We start from the raw sequence: 27,744 nt of genomic DNA on the forward strand, positions 1-27,744 counted from the left end.
TTCTTAAAAACATTTATTGTGAGTTTTTTTGTCAAGTGGTCTCATATCTCAGTTTCAGTTATTGATGCTTTCTTTTGTTCCTCTGATGGTATCATGTTCCTTGGTTTTTCTTGTTCCTTGTCACCGTGTGCTGGTATCTGTACATTTTGAAGAAGTAGGGACTTCTTCACCAATCAGTTTATCTGTAGACTCTAATCAGACTTCTTGGCATGGTCTCTGGTGGGCTTACTTCTGGAATCCTAAGGCAGGCTAGCCTGAACCTGGATCACCCAGGTAGCTGGCCTGGTGATTGGCCTGTGGGATTGGGCCTGGATCCTAAATCTATGGGAGTGGACCTGTTGATGGAGTTTATGGGTTGAACTTGAGGCATAGTTCTATGAGTACAGGCCTACACAGGGGTAATTGTTGAGTCTGAGTCTTCAGGGGCTAACCAGATGCTGAGATGGGTTGGTTGCCTGGGTCAGTTGGGACATGCCTAGAATCTGAGTCCATGGGGGCTGACCTGGCACTGGATTGGGACTAGAGCTTCTATCAATAAGTAGTCCTGTAACCTCTGACCATGAGAACTGCCTTGACAGTGGGGTCTACTGGGGTCCAGGTAGGCCTGGACCATGGAGTCACTGGGACCAGCTTGGTGCTGAAACAAGTTTGGATTGTAGATCTGAAACATCCTGTCTGGAGCCTGAGAATGCAGGGTTGGCCTGGTACCTGGGTCTGTAGGGGTGGTGCTAGAGGCCATGCCAGCACTGGAGTTTTTGTCTAGGGTCTACTGAGACAGGCCTAGACCCTGGGTCTGATGCAGCATGCCTAGGCTGTGAATCTACTGGAGCTTAGAGCCCCAAGGGTAGGCCTGGAACCAGGAGCTATAGTGACTGGTCTTGAGGCTGGTCCATGGTTGTAGGCCTGATGACTACGGTTGTGTGTGGCTCATATCTATTGGAAATAAAGACTGTGTTAAAGCCAGTATGAGCACTGTGCATTGATATCTGTGTGGACCTCCTCAAGCCAGTTTCTGACATTTTTTGAGTCTCCTCTTTGAGTCTCTGTTGTTTACAGACTTTGGCCTTGACCCACTGCTACTACTCATGCTTCCCCTAGCCTATGTTCTTAGTTCCTGACTAATGATCTGTTCTGGGCCCATAAGAAAGCCTTCTAGCCCAGCAGGTATAGTTACTGCTCCATCTTCACTTAGGGAATTCATATTGTAAAACATTTGTATCAGTCACCCATGCACATTGTTCTTCTCTGTTTCATTTTCCTCTCCAGACTCTGAAGTCCTTGAAATTAGACAAAGTTTGAATTGTTCTTTTCTGTATTTATAGCACTTCCCATAACACCCGACACACAGTAGGTACTCAACCAATATTGAATTGAACCTCCACTTAAAATGCAGAAAACTGAGTTTTCCAGGATTCACTGATTATTTAGAGATAGCAGAAAGAGTAGAACAGGTCTGCTGATTTTGAAGTCCTGTTCATTGCCCATCCATGCCTTTCTGTCTCTAAATTCTACCATGAAAACAGATTCTAGGAACAAAATTGGCTATCCATCATCATGTACTTTCAAGTAAAAGAATGTAAAGAAGAAAGAACTCAGGTGATTCAACAGCAGACTGAGGCCAAACATGTGTTCATGGAATCCAAATCACTTTTGTAGTTAAGTCAGGACACTCATGTAGTTATGCATTATATGTCAACTTACATTTAGGGGATGATTAAAATTTTTAGAGGGGACTGATTCATTTAGTCAGCCACCTACTTGTGTAAAAAATTAGAAGTATTTATAAGCAAATTACTTTCAGAACTACCCTCAGGAAAAGAAAAGTTAGAGAAAAGAAAAGAGAGAGAGAGAATGTAGCAGCGAAAGCTAAAACTGTGCTGTAGAAGGTCCTAGAAAACATGTAATGAGGATGATGTAATGCTGGATAAAAATTTTATGCTAAGGTTGTTTAGCAATGGTGATGCAAACAGAATTAAGTTATTGTGGTTTAAGTGTCATTGAACATAGATTGGAAAACTAAAAAATGCCACGAGCTGTAACAATTTGAGAGTTTCAAATGACCACCACACATTAGTTTTAAATATTAAAGCAAATATTAGACTAGATAGACATCATCGATTCAAAGGATCCTTAGGAGTTTCATTCTTTTATATTGTTTTTATTTCATAGGTAAAGGTGACATTTATTTACAGTGGCTTGTTATTTTGAGAATGTTTAAACTGTGAAAGGACAGTGTGTATCATTGTGCTCAGTATGGAGTCCTGTTTTCTCTTGGCTTTGGATGGTGACTGGGAGCCATAATGAGTCACCACTAATCACTTGGGGGCACCTGCAGATGAGAGGCCCAGTGTGGGGCAGATTTGAAAGCTGCAGCAGGACATTACCTGGAACCTTAACCTTTCTTGAAGTGACTAAAATATTCCAGAGGCATATTTAATATCTTGCTTCTCCACAGTTACTAAGTGACCCCCTGGGGCCCAAGAGCCTGGCAAGCCACTCTAAATGTCCCACTTAACTACCTGGAAACAATTGAGGCCATGGAAAGAATTAAACCTGATGCACAGAGTTGAGAGTATTTGGCTTCTGTGCCAAAGCGTAGGTGAACATATATTCTTGATGACATCTGGGGAAAATGACTGCCATGTTCCATTTATTCTGTGATGATATTAAAGAGGTACTTCCTCTCCCCCCTTTTGGTAAAATCATCTTCATGTGGACTCTTATCAGGTCTGCCTCTAGTCTGTACAGGGACTCTGAATTATTAAAAGTTCTGGGCAGAAGTAGTCTTAGGGCACACTGTCTGGGGTAAGAAAGGTGAATTTATAAATTAGCACCCTTTCCTCTGGGCTGACTGGATGGCTGCAACCCTGAGCTGGAATGGGTGGCTTTGCAGATGGAGGGTAACCTGATTTCATCTCTGCTTTTCTGGAACTAGGAGCCCCTGAGAAGTATACAAAAGGCATAGCCATCATCATAGTTGGAATGAGATACTTTTGAATTATTCAAATATTAAAAGATAAAAAAGATAACTCTTAAGTTGTTTTTTGTTTGTTTTTGGTGGTACTGGAATTTGAACTCAATGCCTCACACTTGCTACACATGCACTCTACCACTTGAGTCACTCTACTACCTCTTTTTTAGGTTGGGTATTTTTGAGTTGTGGAGGGGTCTTGATTTTTGTCTGGACTGGGCCTTGAACTACAACCCTCCTGCTCTCTGTCTCCCAAGTAGCTAGGATTACAGGTATGAACCACCACTGCCCTAACTCTTACATTTTGTAGCCTAAGAACATTCCTTCTTAAAAGACAGTTTCAGAGATGGTGCCCAGAGGAGAGGCAAGTTTTAGTATTCTTACTTTCCTTACTCTCAATGGCTAAACCTTGGCCTGGACTTCCTCCTGGCTTTCTTGACTGCTTTGATTCTGGTGTCAGTTTGGTGGTCCTGAAATTCATGACCAATTCAGAAATAACCAAAGAAAGTCAAATTTGGTTGTGAATTATAAAACTCTGCCCAGGTATCCATCACAGCAGATCTGATATTTAGCTCAATAAAGGGGAGTCGTTGTGAAATAGGTGGGATGAGCACCAAGTCCATTCATATCACGGGATAATTCTTGGGGGAGAGGAGTAATTCATGAGCCACATATATTTCATTATTACTTACTAATTTATAATTTTCTGCATATGGTGCCCAAGTGTATGTGCCCTACACTTCAGCAGAATGGATGTATAGAAACAGAACACAGGTAGTTGGTGGTTGTTTTTAAGTTCAATTCGTTTCTGATAATATTTTGATAATGTTTTATTTTTTGAGGAATGTTATATCATACAGCATAACTATTGTTTTAAAGATTAACACCAGGATCTCTCTCAGGGGTATGAGAGAGAGACTCATTGATCAGAGTTAAGATTTTTTCATCAAACATGTAGAGATATGAAACCTCATATTTTGTTTAAAACCTATATTTCCCCCAAATTTGTAATTATTATTAACCCCAAAGTATTTAATATGATATATTATTTATCTGTAAAGTGCTCTTCCTAATATGATGGTCTTGTCTTCCGTCAAGTGGGAGGACGATCCTGAGTGTTCTGAAGACAGTAAAGAAGCTCCTCATTCTTTCCTATTCCAGTTCTCTAGACACAACTTGGGGCTCACAGAAGGCAGAAGAGAAGGGGAAAGGGTTTTAGATCCAAAACACGTGGGTTCAAATCCTGTGTCTACTACATAATTGTTGTGTGATCTTGGCCAACTTATTGTCTCTGAATCCAGAGTTCCTCTTTGATAAAATGGGGTTAAAATACCTTCTCTATAGGCTTCTTGTGTGATTAAAGGAGGTAAAATTTGTGGAGAAGGGGGCCCAATGCTAAATCGTTTTGATAAAGTTGGTCACCTGCCTTTTTCCCTCGTACTCTCCATCACCCAAATCTGTGACTTTATCTCTGATTCAAAGAAGGAAAATGTTTTTAAGCCAGGTGTGGTGGCTTACTTCTATAATCCCAGCTACTTGGGAGGTAAAGATCAGAATTGTGGTTTGAGACCAGTCGAGGCAAAAAGTGAGATCTCATGTCAATCAGTAAGCAGGGCTTTGTGGAGTGTCCCTGTCATCCCAGCAGATGGCACAAATAGGAGAATCATGGTATAGTCCAGCCAAGCAGAAGTGTGAGACCCTATCCCAAAATAACCAAAACTAACCAAAGCAAAAAGGGGATGGGACACAGGTCAAGAGATATCACGCCTGCCTAGCAAGTGCAAGACCTTTAGTTCAAACCTCACTACCTCCTAAACTTTTTTTTTCTGAAGATTAGGTGATTTTCTAGAAACATGCAAAGCCAGATGGCTCAGGGGCTGTGAAAGTTGGAAGGAGCTCTTAGCAGGCATTTTTCGAATCACAATGAAGTGCTTTCACATCAGAACCTTCAGATGATTTCAGTCTTTGCCACATGGAAACTGTTTCTGCATTTTTGATAGGGTGCACTTGTTCACTGCCTCTATACACGGTCCATGTGATACTTTTCTTTTAGAATTAGTGCCAGGAAATCTTTGTTTACTCTACAGAACCCATATATTTTTCTCACTGAGGGGACCACATCATTTACATATTTCTCTTTTTCCCTGGCTAGAAAGTTCACATCAAAAATCAGTAGTCAGTCATAGCTTCTCTATTCTTACTGGTTCTGATATTTTATTTAGCTTATATTAAATGGCCTAATTTTGTGTACCTATAACATAAGACATTTTTTTGAATAGCTCATCAAACTTTGTTCCTATGAGTACTTCAAAAATCAACTTCTAACACATATGGAAGCTAGCCAGTGGTCACTAAGGATGTATTTGTAGATGTTTTCAGTTCTATTGAGGATTTAAAAAAATCATTCAGTAGATTATATAATATTCTTAGAATAATATGCATACAAATCTTTTTTTGTAACTCATTGTTTAGAAGAATGGGTTTATTTTTTAAAATATCTTCAAGGAAAAATATAAATTTCAACCAAAATCAGTCTTCCACACATATGTCCTATGTAGGTCTACCTGCTTTTAGAAAATCACCTTTTGGGTCACAACTGTACCTTAAATGTGATGGTTAAATCTGGTAATAGTCTCATACTGACTTGTGAGAAAATGAACACATATAAGCCATTTGAGGATAGTTTTAAACTTTGTTCCTATAGTAATCCAGGCTGGTTTTGAGACCAAAAGGCCCCTTTGAGCCCCAAAGCCAAATTATTCCATGAAACATTGCTATGGTTTCAGTGTCTGATGCTATCCTTCTTGTGGGATTATTTCCTTCATTGGCATTATGTTCTAGCAAGTTGAAAAACTTGGAACAGAGATCACTTAAAAATTATTCCAATGTGGCTGAGGTCCAGGCTTTGCAAGGGGCAGATGAGAGGAAGGTAGTTTTGCAACTCAATCACCACTTTTGACAATTTCAAGGAATGGGTTTTCAGTGTCTAAAAGTTGGTACTGATAAGCAGGGTCATTAAATCTGCTTCATCCAGTTAGTCTTTCTCAAAATGTGGGAGCAGAGATCATGATTCTGAAAGAAGAGGCAAGAAGCACACGTTTGGAGTCTAAACTCAGCTTTGTCCAGCTTCCTGTTGACAACTGTGTTCTCTACACCAGGCCAGTGGGATTATTTTCCCCACCAACATCTTAGAGACTCAGGATCTGACTATGGTTCCTTTCCACTGGACTCCTCTTCTGGCTTCCCTAAGAGCACATTCTTTGCAAGACTTTGAGTGCAAAGCCCTGTTCGGTAGGATAGATTTGAGTATGTGGAAAAAACAAATTATTTAGAATCAAATTTGGTGGTAACCAACCTGAGTAAAATAATTTTCATTTAAAAACAATATGCCTGTAAGTACTGAAATGAGAAATACGAGAAATAGCTACAAAATAACAGGAATGGTTTTCTTTTGAAGCTTGGGAACTGATTTTGGGGAATTCAAAAAATGCACAATGAAAGCATTGCTGTAGCGAGGTCACCTTTTTGAGAAAACAACACTCAGATGAACATGCAAAACCTATTATATCAGATGCAGTTTAGTTTTGTTTTAAATCATACTTTACTTATAAGACCTGGACTCTCACACCAATTTCTTGCTTTGCTTCTTGGTGAACAGAGCAAGCCTGAAGAACAAATAGGTAAGCTCTGTGGTTTAAAGAACAACTTGTCCCTAAGCATCTCCTGCAATCATCCTGCTATCAAGTCTTTTGAACTTGATAGCTTTTTGCTAATTGAGCCCTTTCACTACGAGGTGTCATATCCTAAATTTTGTCCTAAGATATCCTAAATATATAATATAAGTACCCGTGGAAAATAATGGGGAATGAACACTGTAGCAATCAGTCTTTTGGTCCAGCCATCAATTGTTTAATAATTGCTGAAAATTTACCATGTCCCAAGTATTGTGGTAGGCACTAGGAGAACAAAGATGATTGTAGAGCTGAAACTGGATGTTTACTGGTGTCTGATCATTCCACAAGTTAGGTGAAGTGGGAAAATGAAGTGGATGGAGCATATTTTAAAAGCTCAGGGAGTTGGCACCTAACAGGAAAGAGGGAAGAAATTTTAAAAATATATATCACCTACAGATCAGGGAAGTAACTCAGAACTTGACAGCTACTTTCCTCCTAATGATGAGGATGTTCGTTACCTCTTGCTTCCTCTTTGCATGAATGTGTATGTTCACCCTTCTCTTGCTGGACTTGACAGTCCTCTTGTCCTTGAAGACCTTGGGCATCTTCATGATATGTGACTCAGGGTAAAGCCACATACTTCTCAGATCATGTCCTGCTTGAATTTGCTTGGTGAGGTGCCCATAGCAGTGACTGTGCCTTGTCTTGCTCATGCTCTTAGTTAATTTGTGGTCCTTGTTGGTCCACAGCCATCAAGTAGCACAGAACCATGACAGCTGCTCTTTAATGGCCACTGTGGTGGAAGTGTGGGATGGATTTTTATTCCTTGTGTTGATACCTTGCACCTGTACAAGCATCTCCAAATGGATCGATCACATGCCATGAATTGTGCTAGCTGCAGTAACTTGAGGCTGAGATTTTTTCAGGCCCTCCTCTTGTGTAGTCAGCATTGTTGTCCTGCTTCACATGCCCTGTTTTGAAAAGATGACTGATGAGTGAGGGTGACAGAAGGAAAGCAACCATCTTTGACTTTGGCAGGGGCCTCTTTTCCAATGAGTACACCGAGCTACAATGATAGGCAAAGCATGGATGGCACATTTTATAAGCAATCCACGTGTCCTAATTTTCTCCTTCACCATGTGAAATTTTTGTTCTCCTCAGAAGGTGAGCTGTGAGCTTGCTTATTTTAAAAACTGCAGCCTGTGAGGAGAGAGGGTGTTCTTTGACAACATTACATCACTGAAGCCTCTAGGTGTTGAGTCATCATTATTTTTAGGCAGCTCCAAGCTTTTTTTGGTTGTTCTAAGAATAGCCCCTGTGTCTGGACTCTACAGAAAGTCACCTCAGTAAGGATCCTGTCACCACTCAGCAGTTGGAATGGGATGCCTTCTCAAATTCCAGGTCCAGGCACACTTTGTAGGATTTTGCCTCTAAACATTCTGCCATTTAAGGTTTTCTATAGTCAACACATGGCTTTGTTAGAAGCTGTGATTTAAAGTGTTTAGCCCTTTGTCAAATTTATAGATTTTTGGAAATAATAAAAGCAACAACTATAAGAACAACAAAGTAAAAATCTCTTTCCTAAGGGACTCTTATGTCTGTACTCAATGCCCATCTGGATTGTGGAAAACTTAATTAGTGACTTTACTCAATTTGTAAACTTGTCAAGACATTTCCATGCTATGTGTCTTATGGATTAAATGACTAGATGCCTCATGTGAGGACATAGGGAAAGGATGATCCTGTTGGAATTTATGGTGGATCAACTAAAAACAGCCAAAACAAATGTTATTATAGCCTGTTAAACTAAATAAGCATAGGAATTGTAAACCATATTGGAACGAAATGACCGGGCAATAAAAAGGATTAAGCAAGTCAGAAATGGAATTTTGTGGGTCAATGTGGCGTCTGGTTTTCCTATTGCCTGTTCAGAGCACACACCCAAACCGGATCAGTGTATTTTATATGCCTCTTTAGAGCTCCTAGGTGCACTAATGGCTTGTGGGGATAACCAAATATTTTGCCAACTGAAGCATAAGTGGAAGTAGCTGCTTAGAACAAAATAAAGCCATAGTCCGATATTATATTGTAGTGTGCCTTTTGTGTCTAGAAGTGACAGAAGAGCTGTCGTGTGATCTGTGACTGAGAGTGGCTGAATGAATCAGAGCATTCTGGGAAGGCTGAGCTTCCTTTTGAGCACAGTACGCTGGAAGGGCTGCTTCTACTTTTATTGGCTAAGAGCTCAATCCTCCCCATGTGGACCATTCTGCCTCCAACTAGGGAAGTGGATAGCAGAGTGGTTAAGAGAGAGGGCCCCGATATCTATCAGTTCAGCTCTACAACCATACTCCACCACTTACTAGTTTTGTGACCCTAGGCAGTTTCTTTAACCTTTCCACACCTTAATTTCCTTATCTGTAAATCAGTATCAATGGGGTTGCTGTGTGATAAAACTGGTGTAGTCCATGGTGCCTTGATCATAGTGATCACAGATGTTGACTAGTAATGATGACAATTTCTGCCCACCTGTCTGATCTGCATATTGCATCACTTTAAAGTCACAAGACTCTATTACTTGCCCTATGATTGCTACATAATTCACCAAAGCTCATGCAGTATACTAGCCAGCTCCCATTGTCTATTCTCCCTACCTTCAGAAGATGGGGGAGGCGGTAAACCATATTACTATCTTTGAAATCCAAACAAAAACATACATGCACAAAGACAAGCCCAGGGGAAAGCCAGTTTGTGATCTTGCCCACATAGAATGTCTTGAGTAGCTACACATTTCCTTACTGTTCCAAAGAATTGGCAGTCATATGTCCTCATTCCCCTAGTGCTCACCAGAAAGCTTCATTTTCCTTTATGTTGAATGTACAGTTAAAAAAGACTAGATGTAGTCATTTGGCAATTATGTTCTTTGTGTGAAGCTTTATATGTATTTGGCTTCTGTTAGAGCTGGAACAACTCTCACAGAAGTTTTCTGAAAAGACAAGTCAGCCTTGCCTTCCTATTTTGCTTTCCATTCTTTTTGTCTTTTCATCAGTTTCCGGGAGAAAACTGGATTGGTTGACCAAGCCTTTTTTATGAGTAATTAAAGTCATTTCAAATTTTAATTTCAAGAAACAAAAGTCTACTGAATACAAGATACTTTTCTCTGCTGATGTTTCATCCTTGCTGGTGGAAAATTTTGAGTATGTGATAATTTTGATTGGCAATTTAAGTAAACCCAGTTCCTCTAGAAGGAACTAACATTTGCATTACAAAGAGAAGGTGAATGAGAACATAGCTGTTAAAAACTTCAGATGATGTTTTCTTCTCACAGTCATTAAGTACTTTAAAAGTACTGAGAATATTCTTCACCAAATCCAAGTATTTTCCCTAAAAAAAAAAAAAAACTAGGAAGCACCATAGCAAAATAGCTAAATGTAATGTGCCATTTCTCTGGAAGAGAAATTTTATTATAAAGCAGATTTGAATTTGTATGAATGGCTTTAATACACATACGGTTTCATATGATTAAAGAAGTGATTTGAAAAAGTAGTTCTTGAGAGAATCCAATATAATCAGCGTAGACAGAATTATAGCTAATGCCATGGATGGCAGCCTTTTAAAATCATCCCTGGCACAGGGATCATTTGTACAATACTAATTATTGCTTGGTACAAAGTGTGGGGATTTACATTCTGATCTACATAGAAATGCCACCATTAATAAATAATATGTTGCAACAACCTATTTAATTGTCAGAGACTTCATTACCAGGAATAGAAAGAAGATGGGTGGTGCAGAACCTCTCACATGCTGTGAGTTGGCTCAGACTTTCTCTGCTTCAGAACGATTGACGTTTTGGACTGATAATTCTTTGTATGGGACTTCCATGTACATTACAGAATGATTAGTCACAATCCTTGTTCTCTACCCACTAGCTGCCAGTAGGGTCCAATTATAATAACCAAAAATATTCCCAGACATTGCCAGATGTCCTCTGAGGGGCAAAATGGCTCTGCTTAAGAGTCACTGCCCTCCTTGGTAGTTCTAAACCACAGAAATAGAGGAGTTTCTTGGGCATTTCTCCAATTATTCCAGTGCCTCATCTTACTGGACAAGAATCTCAGGGTGAGTCTCTGTGAGCAGCATTAAAAATTAATTGAAATCCAGCTCTTCACATACCCTTCTGAGTTGTTTTGTTTCTTCCATTCCAAATGAGGATGTTGTAATTTTTCAAGTCCTCTCTATAAGTTACTTTAGGGCAACCTCTGATTACTGACCTGTGGCTCCCATAAAGGATTTCATTTCCAAAACCTGTCTTGGAAGAGTTCCTAAGAGTGTTTCTCCAGTGACCACTGGAGACCTGTTCTTGAGCTGACCTCATAGATGCCCTCCCCCACCTGCCACCATTATTACCCCACACTCAGGACACCAGATATTGTGGGATTTAGGCCAGCATTACTGACTGAGTAACTCTTGGACCAAGTACCCATGTGGTTAGGCTCAACACTTTTATAACTTTGGTTACATTTTTTTTTGTTCCAGGAAGAACCACTGTCTTTATCAGGTATGCAATATAAATGACTCCAAACAAAGGCTGGACTGGGATCATGGCTTACCAATACACTAATTAGTTGGAGGAAATTTTAAAGTACTGCAGGTAAACTAATGACCATATAGGAATCACAAGAAAGCTTTAAGTTAGGTTTTTATAGGAAGCCTGTGTTATCAGTGCCACTTTACACTTGAACCCAGCGGTATGCTTCAGTGGGCTCTTACCAGCTCACCCAGTTATGTGCAACATTTGGCAACAGCTTAAAATTGGCCATAGGAATCCTGACACCGTGGAAATGGGCGTACTCTATAAATCAGGCTAGTTTACTTATCATTCTGGTTCCCTATTTATTCTATAATATTTGACACAGGTTTCCGGGATATCTTTCTGGGGAGGAGATTGCACGTTTCTATCTGCCACCCTCTAAAGGTTGCTGATTAGTAGACCACTGGCTCTATGTGGTATATAGTACAGATTTTCTGGATTTCATCATAGGGACCAATCTGAGGACCACATATGGACTCATACACCTTTCCTTTTCCACAGCTGACTTCCTACCTCATGATTTTTAGCACTATAAAAAAATTTGTTGTCTGTCACTGATTATTATTGTGAACCTAATTTTTTATGACACATGGAGGTAAAGAAGTTAGTTACTCACCTAACCTATGTGGAGCATACACATAATTTAGGGCCTTAATTGGCAAGCCAACGTGGAATGTTCGCTCCCAAAAGGTGAAAAAAAAGGACGCTTAAAAATTCAGGGATAATTTTGTTTAAACATGACAAAAAGCATTCCTTTGTTTCCAGGTTTATAGTGTGTGAATGTCTAGACTACTGACTGAGCAGAATGACAGATATGTATCCTACTTTGTCATGATTGGTAGTAAAACCTCAAACTCATATGAGCCCCGTCAACTAAGTCATTTATTGTCACAAATAGGCATTTTGAATTGCCAGTACCTTCAGTATATATTAATGGCCTAATAATGATGCTAGTTGAGAGTCTATGACCACATGGGGCAAGTTTCTTGGTAATTGGTTATTTTTGTGTTCAGAATAGCATTGTTTCTAATATTGATGGATTTTTGATGAAGCCCACAAAGTAAATAGTATCAAGTGAGAAAACTGAAGCTTACACAAAATAGTTATTTTGGTAAATTAAACCTTCATTGGCTGTTACAAAGTGCAGCTAAAATTTGTATTTACATCTTATAACTTATCTTACAGAATAGTGTGTGGTTCACTAGTAGTAAAATGGGTAGCAGAACATTGAGAAAAATATTTTACTGTAAGCCATTTATCTCAATTGCAATGTTTTTGTTTTTTGTTTTCTATTTTATTCTTCCAACATGTCTGATCTTAATTTTTTTTTTGTGGTGGTTGGTGGTACTGGGGTTTGAACTCAAATCTTTGTGCTTGCTAGGCAGGTATTCTACCACTTGAGCCATGCCTCCAGCCTTATTTGATCTTAATTTTGAACAGTTGCCATGATTTTAATATTTGAATGAATAGACAGATTCTTATAATACAAAATCAACAAGTATCAGCATTTCCCCTTATTTTATTTGGAAATGAAATAAAATTATGCTCATACTGTAAAAAAAGAAGTTCCTTACAGTGCCAATCCCACTTTTAATTGTTGTGTAAAATCCTGGGCTATAAAAACTAGGGTATACTCAAAAGCATGTATTTTTTTCTTTTTAACATTAACTTTTGGATTAGTATTGGGTCAAAAATGAAAGGAAGCCAGGTAATAAGTAGTTTGGTGTTCTATGTACAAGAGGACTTTAACGTGGTACTTCCAGTGGATTAGGGGGCAGTTTTAAGATGTTACATGATCACTTTCTCCCTAGAACAAATATTTCCTAACTTGTACTGAACCTGAGAGCCCTAGGAAGACATTTAAATCACCTCCAATGTTTGTTGTTGACCACTAACCAGAACTAGGCATTGACTTTCTTTCAACTACTTTTTCCTGACTGAATTCATTGAAAACTGATACATATTAAATGATTACTTTGGCATAATGATACTTTCATCTCTAGGGGGTTTTATTAGCATTTAAAAGCCAGTTGATTTTTTTTAAATAGAGATCTTTCCTAATATATAATATATAAAATTCAAAAATAAGTGTATACACACAGACACACAGACACACACACACACAGACACACACACACACACACAGACACACACACACACACACACACACACACACACACACACACACACACACACATATACACACAGAGGGCTGGGAAGATAATCAGGAAGAAGAAAGCCGTGTAGTTGTTGCCTGAACGGTCCTCTAGCAAGTTCCTCCAGGAGCCTCTGCTGTTTCCGTATTCTGCTTCTGTCTCCATTTGTTATTTATTTACCCCAGTATTCTTTTCTGCCAGGGATTGAATCCTGATTGATGGCATCTGGGGTCCTCTATGCAGAAAGTATTTTCTCTTTTGTGTCCTATTTCATATTTTTGGTAGAAATGTGCTGAGAATTTGCTATTGCACATCCCTTGGAAGAAAGCAGTCTCTTATTTCTCAGTAAGAATAAATAAAAGGAAATCGCATCTATTAGGTGATAGAAGTTGCAAATACAAATTCCCCATGAGAAGGCAAATTTTAAAACAAATTCAGGGGAGAAGGAAGACTGAGTTAAACTATAATGTGAGTCATTTTCACTCAAATGTTCTTGACTTCTTTATTCTTCCCTTACACAACATTATCCAAGCCTTTAATTGCTACCTGTGCACTAGAAATATCAACAATCTATCCCTAAATGAACATTCTCTCTGCAGTAGGTGTCACACATCTCTTCTTGATAGTCTCATGAAACAGAAAATCATCATATTCAAACAAATTCTTGCTCTTTCCCTCTAACCAGCTCTCTTTCCATTGTGCCTATATTTGTCCTCCAAATTGCCTACACCCAATTCTAATCAGAAGATGTCCTCCGTCACACCGTTCATTAACTACCATAGATGTTGCATCCCAAATGTATCTCCTGTTTGTTCAGGTTTATTCCTGGTACAAGCATGGGCATCTCTCCCTCTGGACTATTGCAGTTGCCTCTATCCTGGTCTCCAGCTCATCCACTCAATCTTCAATTTGTAGAATGAGTGCCTTGGAGCTTTTTTTTTCCCCCACATTTCAAATCAGTTATATGTACAACCCACCAAAGGCTTCCCCTTCCTTTCAGCATAAAGGTCAGTAGTCTGGTCCACAAGAATCACCCAGCCCAAAGCTTTTCCCTCACATCAGAGTCCCTGGCCCTCTCACTCTGGCCATATAATCTTCTCTTTTTCAGTTTACATGAGTTGCCATGTTCTCTGGGCCTTTGCAAGTGCTGTTTCCTATGCCAGCATTAGTTGTTTACTACAGCGTCCTCACCCCTCTGATGCCATCCTCAGACACTGTTAATTCCTCTGTTGTACACCTTCAAAATGTTCATCTCAGCATCATTGATCCATCTCTTTATGTGATTATTAACCAAGATTATTTCCTTTAGACACTATTATCCATCAGAACAGGAACATGTCTACTTTACTGACAGTTCTCCAGCCCCTTAGCACAGCACCTGCCATATATCTTTGTTGAGAAAATGAATCTATGATACCATTGATTGGTTCTTCCAGATCGTGCTATATCAATAGACTTTCATAAGGAACCCACCTATTTCTTTCAGAAGTTAAAAGTTTGGTTATTCTCAAGGTAATATTTTCCTTCTTCAGTATAAGTTAGACAACTCTGAGTACTTCAGAGTCTACCAAGAACTTTATATGAATTGTTTCATTTGATCCTTCTGGCAAATGAGTGAGGTAAAAATGTGGGAGTTCTGTAGTATGTTTTTTTTAAACAAAGATCTACTACCGTGAGGACTGGAATCCATGCCTTTTGGCTCTGAGTCCAGATACTTCTGTTTTGTGCAATAGAAAAATTGTTCTCCCATTCTTCTTGACAACCCATAGCCTACCAATGATCATATTTCAGTGCTGAGCTGTGTGACTATAGAATCAGAGTTAAGCAAGTAACATGTTCAAAAGTGGCAAGTTCAGAGTACACCCCACAGAGGTGTCTTTGCAATTGTATTTTTCATTTATAATTAGCATACTGTGCTCCCTCATATTAAGTGGGATACTGCAGGTACATTTCTGTAGAATCCTTAATTTCTATAACCCTATGTTCCCCTGTCATTTATCCTGTGGTTTACCTTTTAAAAATCATTATACATGTAATTTATAGTGTGCCATAAGCTTTTACTTCATTGCCTGATATTGCCTCTGAAGCTGGGGTCATCTGTCTTCTTCAAAATATTTATGTTATCATTTATTTAAAGATGGCTCATAGACCATTTGAGTTCATTTTCTCTTGTTCTTAATAGTAAGGATATAATAAGATATAGTCTGCATGGTCTGAGAGGAAGCATCACCCAGCAAGGGATCTGCACATACTTTGAGGAGGAAGCACAGAGAGGAATATTAGGTTATTCCCCAAAGGTTAGGGGGCAGTCAGCTCAAGTGCTTCATGAAGGTGAGCCTTTGGAAAGGCCAGTCCTCCAAAGTCCCCGGTGTTCTGCATCCTGGGACCTCAGGCACAGGGGAGGAAGTAGGTGAAAGTGCCTGGCTATAGAGAGGGGCGTAGTGAAATTTCAGCCATTGTTCTCTGAAGGCCCACGGCTTGCTGCTTACTTTCCAGGTCAGAGATTGAAGTTTCTTATCTGGCAATTCTAAGTCATTGTTGTAGAGAAAATCCAAGTCAGACCATTTGTTTATTCACTTAGTCAATGTATGTTTATTGAGCTACAACTATGTTCTAGTCATTGTTCAAATTATCATGAACAAGATATAAGCCATACATACCATCAGTCATGGAGCTTGTCATCTCCTAGTAGAGAGAGGAAATGAACACAAAAAGAAATACAGAATATGATTTTCAATTGGGATGAATGCCTCAAATTGACCCTGACTTGGTGAGAGATTTGCATCATTCTCATTTTTGGTCAGGGGGTAAAAATCTCTACCAGAACTACCTCCCCCTCTCCCAGAAAACCTCCAATTTCCTCTCACTAGCCAGAATTCCTAAATGAAAACGGGGCTAGCCATGAAGAAGAACGAAATGTTATCGTTCGCTGGTAAATGGATGGAATTGGAGAACATCATTCTAAGTGAGGTTAGCCTGGCCTAAAAGACCAAAAATCGTATGTTCTCCCTCATATGTGGACTTTAGATCAAGGGCAAACACAACAAGGGGATTGGACTTTGAGCACATGATAAAAGAGAGAGCACACAAGGGAGGGGTGAGGATAGGTAAGACACCTAAAAAACTAGCTAGCATTTGTTGCCCTTAACGCAGAGAAACTAAAGCAGATACCTTAAAAGCAACTGAGGTCAATAGGAGAAAGGGACCAGGAACTAGAGAAAAGGTTAGATCAAATAAAATTAACCTAGAAGGTAACACACATGCACAGGAAATCAATGTGAGTCAATGCCCTGTATAGCTATCCTAATCTCAACTAGCAAAAACGCTTGTTCCTTCCTATTATTACTTATACTCTCTCTTCAACAAAATTAGAGATAAGGGCAAAATAGTTTCTGCCGGGTATCGAGGGGGTGGCGGGGAGAGGGAGGGGGCGGAGTGGGTGGTAAGGGAGGGGGTGGGGGGCAGGGGGGAGAAATGACCCAAGCATTGTATGCACATATGAATAATAAAACAATAAAAATTAAAAAAAACAACAAAAAAAAGAAAACGGGGCTAGCAAAACAAGCATCTATTAAAGAGGAAGGGGATAGACAGGTCCAACTTAACCCTGGCAGACAAATCCTGTAGCTGAAGTGTGGCCTGAGTACATAGGGACTCTTTTGTCAAGAGGTAAGAAAGGAATGGCTTATGTGGAATTAACTGACAGTGTCTGCCACAACTTGTGTTGGATTGTTTGTGGTTTTGAATTGTCTACTTGTTAGTTTACCCCATTTCTCTCAATAATCTAAAGCTTTCTAGTGATCATATTTCAATACAGATATATTGCCTTCAGGGTCATGTGACTCTGAAATCAGGGTTAAGGAAATAGCATGTTAAAACTCATTCAGAGACAGGAGGAGTGGCTTAAGTGGTAGAGCGCCTGCCTAGCAAACATGAGGTCCTAAATTCAAACTCCAGTACAGCCAAAAAAAATGCAGTGCTGTATTTCATGGATGGGTATGTCATCACTTATTTATTCAATATATATTTTTATCCAGTCTTGATATACATCAAGCTCTTGGGAAAATTTGTAATGAAAAGTAATTGCTAGTATTTATTGACTTATTACTGTGCAACTGGTATGATCTTAATTATTGCACATATATGACCTCATTTAACTTTAATAACAGTGCAGATAGGGTAAAGCACTGATCTGTGTGCCCATTTACAAATGAGGAAACTGAAAGTCAATAAATAGTCCAAGTTCAGGAAGGGATATGAAGACAAAGAATTTCACTCTAAAGCCCATGCTCTTAGCCAGAAAGCTGGACTACTGAGAAGAACCCATAGCAATTCTTACAGAATGCTAAATAGAATAATAGGTGAAAATGTCAAGTTTTTTAAAAAGGTATTAACTATTTTTGTGATTTTTCATTTAATTTTCATGAAATTTTGTTTTGCACAGTTCACGTAGTCTTAAAGTAATAAACATTACTTACTGTTTATGCATTAATTAAGGTTTCTTATTCTTAGGATTTCTAAATTCAAGTTATTCAGAACTTTATTTCAGGGACTCAGGAAACCTTCCTGGAATGATAATGTTCCTTAGTGTTCTCAATGCCTACACTTGGAGGGATGACTGTCACCTCCATTCTATTTAGAGAAACGAAATGACTTTCTCAAGGTCACATAGCTAATAAGAGGGAGCAAAAGAACACACAGAGATTTACTGACTCAGACCCGATTCTCTGCTTGTTGAACATCCACCAGTCTCTGCCACTTACTAATTGTAAGACCGTGAACAAGTTACTTAACCTGTCTGTGCTTCAGTTTCCTCGTTTGTAAAAACATAGAATAACTAAAGGTGAAAGTTGAATGAAATATTTGCATAAAGTACACAGTAGGTGGTCAGTGAAGAATGTTTACTTCAGCTACAGCTTTATTTATTTTTCTTTTCCAGTGTGCTGGAAGGAATTTCTGGTTTTCATTCAATGCTCTATGGCTCCTTCATTTACCTTTATGTGTTTGCACAGCTAGCTTCTCCTCTTATTCAGCACTGGCCACACACTGCAGTGTTCAGTTGCCCACTGTTTTCCCGCACAGATTTAATTAAAGTGGTCAATACTAAAAGTAGCAAAATTGCTTACCTCTAAGAAAAAAAAGTTGCTTACTGATGAAAATAAATTATAGTCACAAGAAAGATTGTCTTTAGAAATTATTATATTCCAGGAATACAAGATTAAAAAAAAAAACTTCAAGAAGGCCCTTTAAGCAAAGTGAAATCCAATTATGAAATCATTTTAGTCTATGTTTAGAAGCACTCTAAAGAGTTTTACTCATTTCAAATGCCAATAAAATAATAATAAAATTTCTGTGGGGAAAAAATGTGATACACCTTTGAAGGAAGTAATCAGTCTCTCCCTGAACTAACTCCAAGAGTTAAAGTTAAGTGAGCCACTGATATGTCTAACGTATAATTTTTAGTAGAGAGGTAAAATTTATTACATAAGGGTGGCTGTGCTCCTGATGTGTAACAATTAAGGTTTTGATAGATGCTTGTTTTTTTAAAGTAGGCAGGCACATAAATGATGACTCAAGACTAATCATACTTTATGTAACTCAGACTGTAATTTAACTTTGTTCAGCTTCTGATTGTAGAAAAATAAGCAAGAAGACTTCAGCAGAGGTGAAAAATAAAAGTCTTTTTCCTTAAAAAAAAAACTGGCATCAGCTTAAATATATTTTCATGAGAATACAGTTGTCAAAGTATTGCTTGTGGATCCCCCACGGTTGCCTGTTCCTTAACGTATTTGCACCTTCACTTTCTCCTCTGTAAAATAGAGATGCAAAGAGTGCCTACCTCATCGGATTCTGTGAAACAGTAAGCTAATGAATACAAATTGTGTAAAAAAAGGCCTGAGACCATAGTTAACATTCAGCATAGTTCATACTCCATAATCAAATTTTGCCTTTAGCAATTGGAGAACAAATTTCAGTCTAATTTCAAAAATCAATCAAAGAGTGGCAAAAATATAGCTAAGATAATAGGATTTTAAATGGGATAATCCAATTCTGGTAAAACTGGTATAATAAAGCACCCCTAATTGTACAGAAGTGGATTAAAATATATATAAAAAGACAAAACCCTGAGTATTGTTTGCACAGAGGAAGGGCTATTCTTTTCTTTCGGCTAATGGCTCTACTGTGTACCAAGGAAGAGGAAGAGGCTGAGCTAAGACTAAAAGGTTGTTTTGAGTAAGGAAAGAAAGAGCCTAGCTTCATCTATTTTCTTTTTTTTTTCTGCTTTTTTGTATACCCTTAAATTGAAAAGTGTTGAACATAAAGATGGCATAGCAATCTAGAGACCTAGTCTGGTCTGCTGTAAGCAGCAGTGTTGACCTTAGCCACATTTGAAGCCCAATCTACTCATTTGGAAATAAAAAGGCCAACTAAAATAATTTAAAAAGTATTTTCCTGGGAAGATTCTGGGAATTCACTTAAGCTACCCAGAAATTCTAGGACTTCCTGGAATGAAATTAGGAATCCAGATGGTTTAGCACTAATGATTAGAACCACTCCTGTAGGGAGGTGGTAGATATCCCTGACTATCTGGATGTCTCCTGCAACAAATGTGCTCCCAGCATCCATAGGGAAGATAGCCCAAGGTAAGTCCACGTGGCCCTAATGTAATCCATGCTTTGTAAGTAGTTGCTTGTCTTGACATAGTCATCATTCCCTGGAAAAGATGCCCTTGACAGCTTTGTTTATCCTCTTCACCTCTTCATCGGTAGTTCTGTGTTAACGTTCCTGTTATTCATCATGTTTTAAAATTAGCTTCTTAAGCCTTTTAATGTTTTCAACTTCTCTGCCTTCAGATATGCACCCAGCGTGAACTTGGCTCTGTGTAGCCTTTGTACTGCACATAAATAACAAGAATAGATTGTTCCCATATCCTTGGCTTCTTCGCTAAATTAAGTGCATTTACTCATTGCTATTCTTTTTGTTCTTGCTAGAATAAACTTGAATTTTCTCAGCTAACTTTGGCTTTGAAATTCAATGGTTCATTCTTTATCCTCATTCACTTGTATGTCAGTTGTATTTCAAGTTTTTGACTGGGACATGTCTTCCTTTGTTGGCAAAAGCACCTTTTTTATGAGGCTGTGGCTCATTTTCTTTTCATAAGATTTTCTTCTTTACTCTCCTAAAAAAACCTCCAAGAGCCTACCTTTAGCTTCTACTTCTTTGTAAATCATTGTGTTTGAAAATTGTATTCACTAACAGCTTTATATCTCCTTATTTAAGCAGATGACTTCCAAGTCATGCTTTGATGTTTTGATGTTTTTTTTTTATATCAGCTAATTACTTACATTATTCACCAGCCATGGTAGAACACCTGTTATGAATGGTGTGCTGTGCTAAAGAGATAAAGATCAGTGATCTTCTGCCTTCTGACTATTTTAATGGAGTCTAATTGAAGTGACAGGCACAGTCAGATAATACCAACGTTAAAGCAGCATATCAGTCAAACTGCCTTTGGAACATAGACGAGTGAGTAACTCATTCTGAGGCTTTCAAGGAAAGGCTTATTGAAAGAAAGAACCTTAGAGATGGGTCTTACAGGTTGAGTACAAGTTTGTGAGCTGTGGCATCTCTTCTACTCTGTTCACTCTTCTGCTGTCACCTCAGATTCAACAAGTCACATTCTGCATCTTATTCTCTGAGTTACTCCATCCACTTAACTTTCCATTTCCTGTTATCCAAAATCATCCAGGAGATACATTTTGACTTGGCATATATCAAGTTTCACATTGCAAGGAATTTTATCATGACACTTCCATACATGTATGTAATGTTACATACACAGGTACTTATACTCACCTCTATTACCTTTTCTTATTCCTCCTCTTCTCTCCTCCTTTTCCCTTCCCTTTCTGCCTCCCTATGTCCCCGTTTGACTTTAATGTCCTGACCTTGGTTACTTCATTTTCCCCTAGCTTCCACAAATGAAAGAAAACATTAGGGGATATATTTTAAGCATTTTTCTATTTCTTCTCTGTTTCCCTACTGTCAGATGTGAATACATCTGCATTTGTCCTTTGTCTTTGGTTCAATCAGCCCCAAAGCCACAGTAATTCCTACTTTGCCTTCTCCTGTCTGAGTTACTACAGTGGACTCCTCCTTCTTTACTCTGCCTAAGCTCACTTTCCCCACTTACTCTGTCTTATACTGACATAGTAATCTTTCTCGAATACCAGTTTTATTTCGTCATTCACCTATTTAGAAATAACCACGAGTGTGCTCGTTGCTTAAATGGCTTGTTAAAAGTTTCCTTCAAATTACTTGTCAACCAGACCTTGGGAGATCAGTACTGTGTCTTCCTCAATGTCCCCTCAATTTACACTCCAGTCGTCTGTGAACTCCTAGAAAGCAGAGTGCTGGGTCATAAATGATGCTCAGCAAATACTGTTTTATGTATTTGTTCCCTGTGAGTATCTGCATATCTTTATGCGCTCAATAAAAATGATCTGATCAGAAGACTTTGAAATGGAGACATACAACGAGGCAAGGCAGTTTCCCGTCATATTTCTGTGCAGATGCTGTTACTCCATACCCTGCCCAGCCACCACAGAATCGGCATTTGGTACTTTAATTTCTGCTGTTGCTGAACAGCTCTTGCGGCTCAGGTTCTGGATGAATGTGAAGATTCAGTGCTAGGTAGACATGGAACCACTCCTTGCAAACCAAAGACCTTGTGTAACCAAAGACCTGTGTACGTAAGAGTCTATTGCGTTGTTCTGCAAATAAGACTCCATGCCCTCTGTTGGCTTCATATAGTGATGCTATATGATAATTAAGTTTTTTAAATGTGCTAGTCTTTGGATATTTGTTTTAAAATAAGGGGATTCTGTAACTTATAATTGTACTCTTTATCTGCCTCTCTTAACTCAGGAATTTATAAGAAAAACTGGAGTTAAAAGGAATGATCCAAAAGATATGTAAAGCATTAATGAAGAAAACCGATTTAAAATATGGCCTGTGAAAAATCTGAAAAATTTCAACCTGGCAATACAGTAAAAGAATCTTGCTACTCTCCTTTGGCATGGATCAATTTTCATAAAAAAAATAGCAAATGACTCTTTGGGTTGTTACTGTGTTTATGAAAGCATAGAAAGTAATATATCTTGCACTTTAAAAAGGCAGTTTGCTGACAGGAAGAATATGATGAACCAGCAAACTATTTAGAAATGTACTTGACTCTGCAGTAACAATTTGTGTTCTTTCGCAGCCAAAGTGGCTTGAAGTTAGGCTTTCTTTCCAAGACTCTCTACTGCCATCTTCTGGTTTTTATTCACCAGACAATTTCTAAATGGAGAATGGATGGCATGCTTCAGTAAGATGTGATTTTCAAATATACATGAACCTAGCATCTATAGTGTATAAATGGATTCATGTATAACAAGTTTCCTTAATTTTGTAAATCTCAGAGTACTCTGCAGTTACCATTTGTAAAAGTTCTTCTAGATGAAGGAATGTTTTTATTTATATCTTTGTCATAACGATACAATATAAAATAATTTATTTTATGTAACATGAACTTATTTATACAGAAAAAGATGTAATTTTCAGAAAAAACAAACAAAAACCCCACTATGTTTTAAAGATAGTAGATACTGAAACGATATTAAACAGACTACCTGGAAAAATTCTTTTTGTAGAACTGTGGACATAAATATAAAACAGGGATTGACCCTGAGTCTCAGGAGTAAGTCCCACCCTCCCCATTAGAACACACATTTCCATGGGCGAAGTCAGGTTGTTTGAAACTGAGAAAGATCTGAAGTGAAGCAGCTCCAAACTCTCCTGTATGGATAAGGGAGAAGTCCAGTGGGATGATGCTGGGAGAATGACACTTGGTGATTGGAGATGGGTAGTTAGGCCTTCTAAACCAGAGGCTCTTAAATTCTAGCTGCATCAGAATCACCTAGAAGGCATGTTTGAACGAAGATTGTGCCTTATCCAGTGATATACAAGTGAATGCTTAACAGTCAGCTCAAATGGACTGCACCACTATGTGCTGCCCATCAATGTGCCTCATGAAATGTGGCATCTTAAAGATATCACCACATAGTATTTCTGCCATTTTTAGGAGTTGCAAATAATCTCACAAGCGTACATAATAAAAATGAGGTTATTTTATTGGAGGTGAATTCTGAATGTTTATTATCTCTGTTTTTCTTTACTTACTTGAATGTTTATATAATTTAATTTTTTAGTGATGGTCATGTTTAGCAGTCAGCTTATAAAATTCCTGGGACACTTATTTTGGCAATACTGAGGTTTGAACTCAGGTCATTGTATTTGCTCAGCAAACACTCTACCACTTGAGCCAGGCCCACAACCTAAAATTCCTGGAAATTTAACAGTCGGTTCTGCAGAGTGAGTAGGAGCTGGTTCCTAACACAAGACTGGCTCTACCCAATGAGTGTCTGGGTAGATTCAGTCTGGGGACACAGAGCTCAGATGAGAATGGTGGCAAGAAATGATGAAATCATCAAGGAGACTTGCATGACTGTGATTGTTATGGTGGAATATGAAATCTGAGTTTTGTAAAGAATTGAGGATATGAAGTTATTTTGATTCTGGATAGTGGAATCCTTAATGAGGTCAGACACCTGACGATATGGAAGAATTGTCAGAAATATCAGAGAGAGGGATCTGTGAAATGCTCAGGTTATTTTTCTCTGATCTTGTTAATTGAGGTTAGCTAAGGTATTAAGGTACTTTGTTGTGACAATGTTAAATAACTGTATTATAACTTTGCTGCTGAATTTCAAATAAGAATAACAATAATATATTATCTCACAGATTATTAAAGTGAATGACAAACAAAATACAGTTGGGATTTGTGAGAGAGGACACTGGCACTGTGATTTTCACTGGAAAACTGAAATTTCAGATAATTTAATAGTTATGTGGCCATGAGCCCAGCAAAGTCTCTCTGAGCCTCAGTTTTCTCATCAGTGAAATGGGTCTGGCAGTTTCTGCAATGAAATGTTGTTTTAGGGATTCATTGTATATGTAAATCACCTCACGTAGTGCCTGACTCTTTAGATATGCCAATTTTATCCTTATCCTAGTATCGTTAGACCTTTAATGCAAATACTTAGGAAAAAGTTATATATATATATATATATATATATATATATATATATATATAAATCAAAAAGGAATCAGAGCATCAGTATTTTACTCCAGCTCCTATAGTTGATTGAGGAGTAGAGACTTCAGAAGGTGGCCAGAGGATTATCGCCAACAGAATGGGACAAGAATTCTGTATCTGTAGCTCTTGAGGATCACAGTTGAATAACTTCTTTCTGTTTGTCCCAATTTATATGTCCATTATATGGTTTTATAAAACTAAACTTTAATCCAACTTCTATTTCATGATCTGTCTTCAGCCTCTTCAATCAGGAGACCTAGAAACAATCATAGCTCTTTGTAGTAAGATATGCAAATGAAACAGCAGTGAGAAGTCATTGTTATCTCTCACAGGTGAAGAGAATGAAAACACTCAACAGCAGAGAACATGCAGGGATTCCTTGCCTGTTGTCTCCAAGTGCATCAGCACAGTCTTTCTGAAAACCCTTTAGTAACACAGCAGGAGTCAAAAATGCCCATGTATCCAGACACCATAATTCACCATCCACACAGATATTCTAAGAAAATGTAATGATTTAGGAACAAATACGTTCACTACAATGAAAATAGCAAAATAAACAGAGGAAAGAAACTAAAGCCTAGTGATATGATGACATATCCATACAGAGGTAAGCGAAGAAAAATATAAAGCTGAATGCTTTGCGTAATCCCAGTTCTAGAAACAATAATTACAGAAAAAATTACCAGACGATCCATCAAACATTAACTGTTATTTTCTTAGTATGGTAGAAATTCAGAAAATTTTTATTGAGATTGGACACCTGATACCTGATATGTCCAGCCAAGCATGGTGACTCTAATTTGTAATCCCAGTTACATGGGAGGCAGGGTTCAGGAAGATTGAGGCCAGCTCAGGCAAAAAGATATCAAGCCCCCCATCTCAACCAGTAAACTGGATGTGGTGGCCTGTGCATAGGTAGGAGGATATAGTCCCAGGCTGTTCTGGGCAAAATGTGAGACTCTATCTAAAAAATAACCTAAAAGGAAAAGGGCTGGGGGTGTGGCTCAAGTGGTGAAGCTCTTCATAAGGCCCTGAATTCAAACCCCAGTACTGTGTAAAAAAAAAAAAAATCTATATTTCAAATACTTTACAATAATAATGTATTATTTTTATATTAAAGACTCTAAATCATGTTAAACTAAATGATGTTAAATTAAATAATGAGAAAAAGGATAGTATGAGATTCCCCCTTCCTTTTTTTTTTTTTTTTTCCAGTACTGTGGATCATTCCACTTTTTGACCTTCTTACTTCTTGCTTCCAACAATCTCATTCTGCTATCCTTTCCCCACTGGAGCAGCTCTTTAGTTATCATTGCTGTTCTACATTTTCAACTCCAAAGGTCCCTTCTCAGCCCTCATCTCAATGTCTTTGCGTTTTGTTATATAATTAATCATTGCCTCTCATTTTCTTTTTAACACTGTTACTGAGATATCAATTCATATATAATAAGGTTCACTCCCATAAAATGTATAATCACTACTTTATCCTTGAAACACTTATCTTTTGTAACTTCTGTGACTAGGCACTACTCTGGCTTTTAACTCATTAAAAAAAAAATCCTTGGGTGCCACCTGTGTGCAATGTGTTAATTCTCCTAACTTTCCTTTTCCCTCTTCTTTATTAGGTCCCCTTCCTCTTTGTCCAGTCCTCAGACAACATCTTTCAGTTCTGTTCCCCTAGCTTCTGTTTGTCTGTGCAGATGGTTTTCTGTTTACCTTAGATGCCTGTATCTCCCAAATCTACTTTCTCTGTTAATGTTATATACTATTGGCATTAATATGCTATTGTAATGTTTATATACTAATGTTAATATATTATTGGTCAACAGCTGAACTTACTACTCTGTGTCCCTGCCTATGATTCATTCCTGATTCCCCTTGTGTATTCCTTACTTTGCTAATGGAGTATCCCAGTCCTGTAAGTCAATCATGTTTGAGTTGTAGAGAAGCATTTAATTATAACCATTTTTGTTTACCATCCTGTCTATTCATTTGTCAACTCAGATTGATTTAAGTATTTTCTATACCTGTAACCCATTCTGATAAGGAGTGTCTAGATTCTGTGCACCTTTCATGTGGATAGCAAAGTGTGTATGGGCCTCCTGTCTCTGTCCTTCACAGATACCAGAGCCATATTCCTAGGACAGTGTTAATGAAGTCTTAAACCTTTCTGCAGCGTAAAGCTCAAAACCCTTGACTCAGTAATCAAAGGCGTACATGATCTGGCCCAAACTGTCTTTCCAGGACAATGTACTAGGGAGCCCTGGGATACCCATACAACCCAGCCACATTAGAGAATGCACCATCTATGGGCATGTCCCCTTCATTTGCACATTATTGTGTACTTATTGCTCATTTTTTCCTTTTTTTAAATTAATTAAATATGGGCCACCATATTAGAGTTTTCCAGAAAAACAGAACCAGTGTGGATATGTGTGCCTGCATAGAAAGAGTTATTTAAAGGAATTGGCTTACATAGTTGGGGAGGTTGGCAACCCCACAGTCTGCAGAGTTGGCCATCAGGTTGGAGACCCAGGGAAGAGTTGCAGCTTGAGTGCCAAGTTCACCTGGAGGCAGAATGTCCTCTTTCTCCTGGGACATTAGCCTTTTTTCTCTTAAGACCTTCTGCTGATTGGATGAGGCTCCCGCACATTATGGTGAATAATACACTTTATTCAAAGGCTTCTGGTTTAAATTGAACCTCATTTAAACAAATAAAACTTCACAAAAACATCTAGAATCATGTTTGACCAGATATCTGGGTACTGTGACCTAGCCCAGTTGGTAAATACTCTTGACCATCACAGCCATCTTTCAGCACTCAATTCGAATGACCCAGCTTCTAATAAATCCTCTGTCGCTTCTCTAACCCTAAGTAACTTCTCCCGCTTTGCTCTCCCAAGCTGTTGGTCCGGCAGTTTCAAACCTTTATAGCCTCTCTTGGGTATTTGCAGTTTGCGTTTGTCTGTCTTGCACTTACACAAACGGCAGTGACTGTTGGCTCATTTGTCTCTGTATTCTTGATGATACCTGCAGAGTAGTCAATGTAAAATGGGCACTTTACCAGTATATTTAGAATCGCCTCATTTATAGAACCTCAGTGTCCTGATTGGCCAGCCCACTGGCATTTTAATCTTCAACTTTGTTCCTAA

General features: G+C 38.4%; 1 protein-coding gene across 1 annotated transcript in view; it reads left to right on the forward strand.

Moving 5' to 3' along the window:
* Window positions 1-27,744, forward strand: part of Rcan2 (regulator of calcineurin 2) — a 228,614-nt gene that overhangs the window by 40,694 nt on the left and 160,176 nt on the right. The gene's annotated exons all lie outside the window — the stretch shown is intronic.

This window comes from Castor canadensis, chromosome 8, assembly GCF_047511655.1.
Source record: "Castor canadensis chromosome 8, mCasCan1.hap1v2, whole genome shotgun sequence".
Lineage (NCBI taxonomy): Eukaryota > Metazoa > Chordata > Mammalia > Rodentia > Castoridae > Castor > Castor canadensis.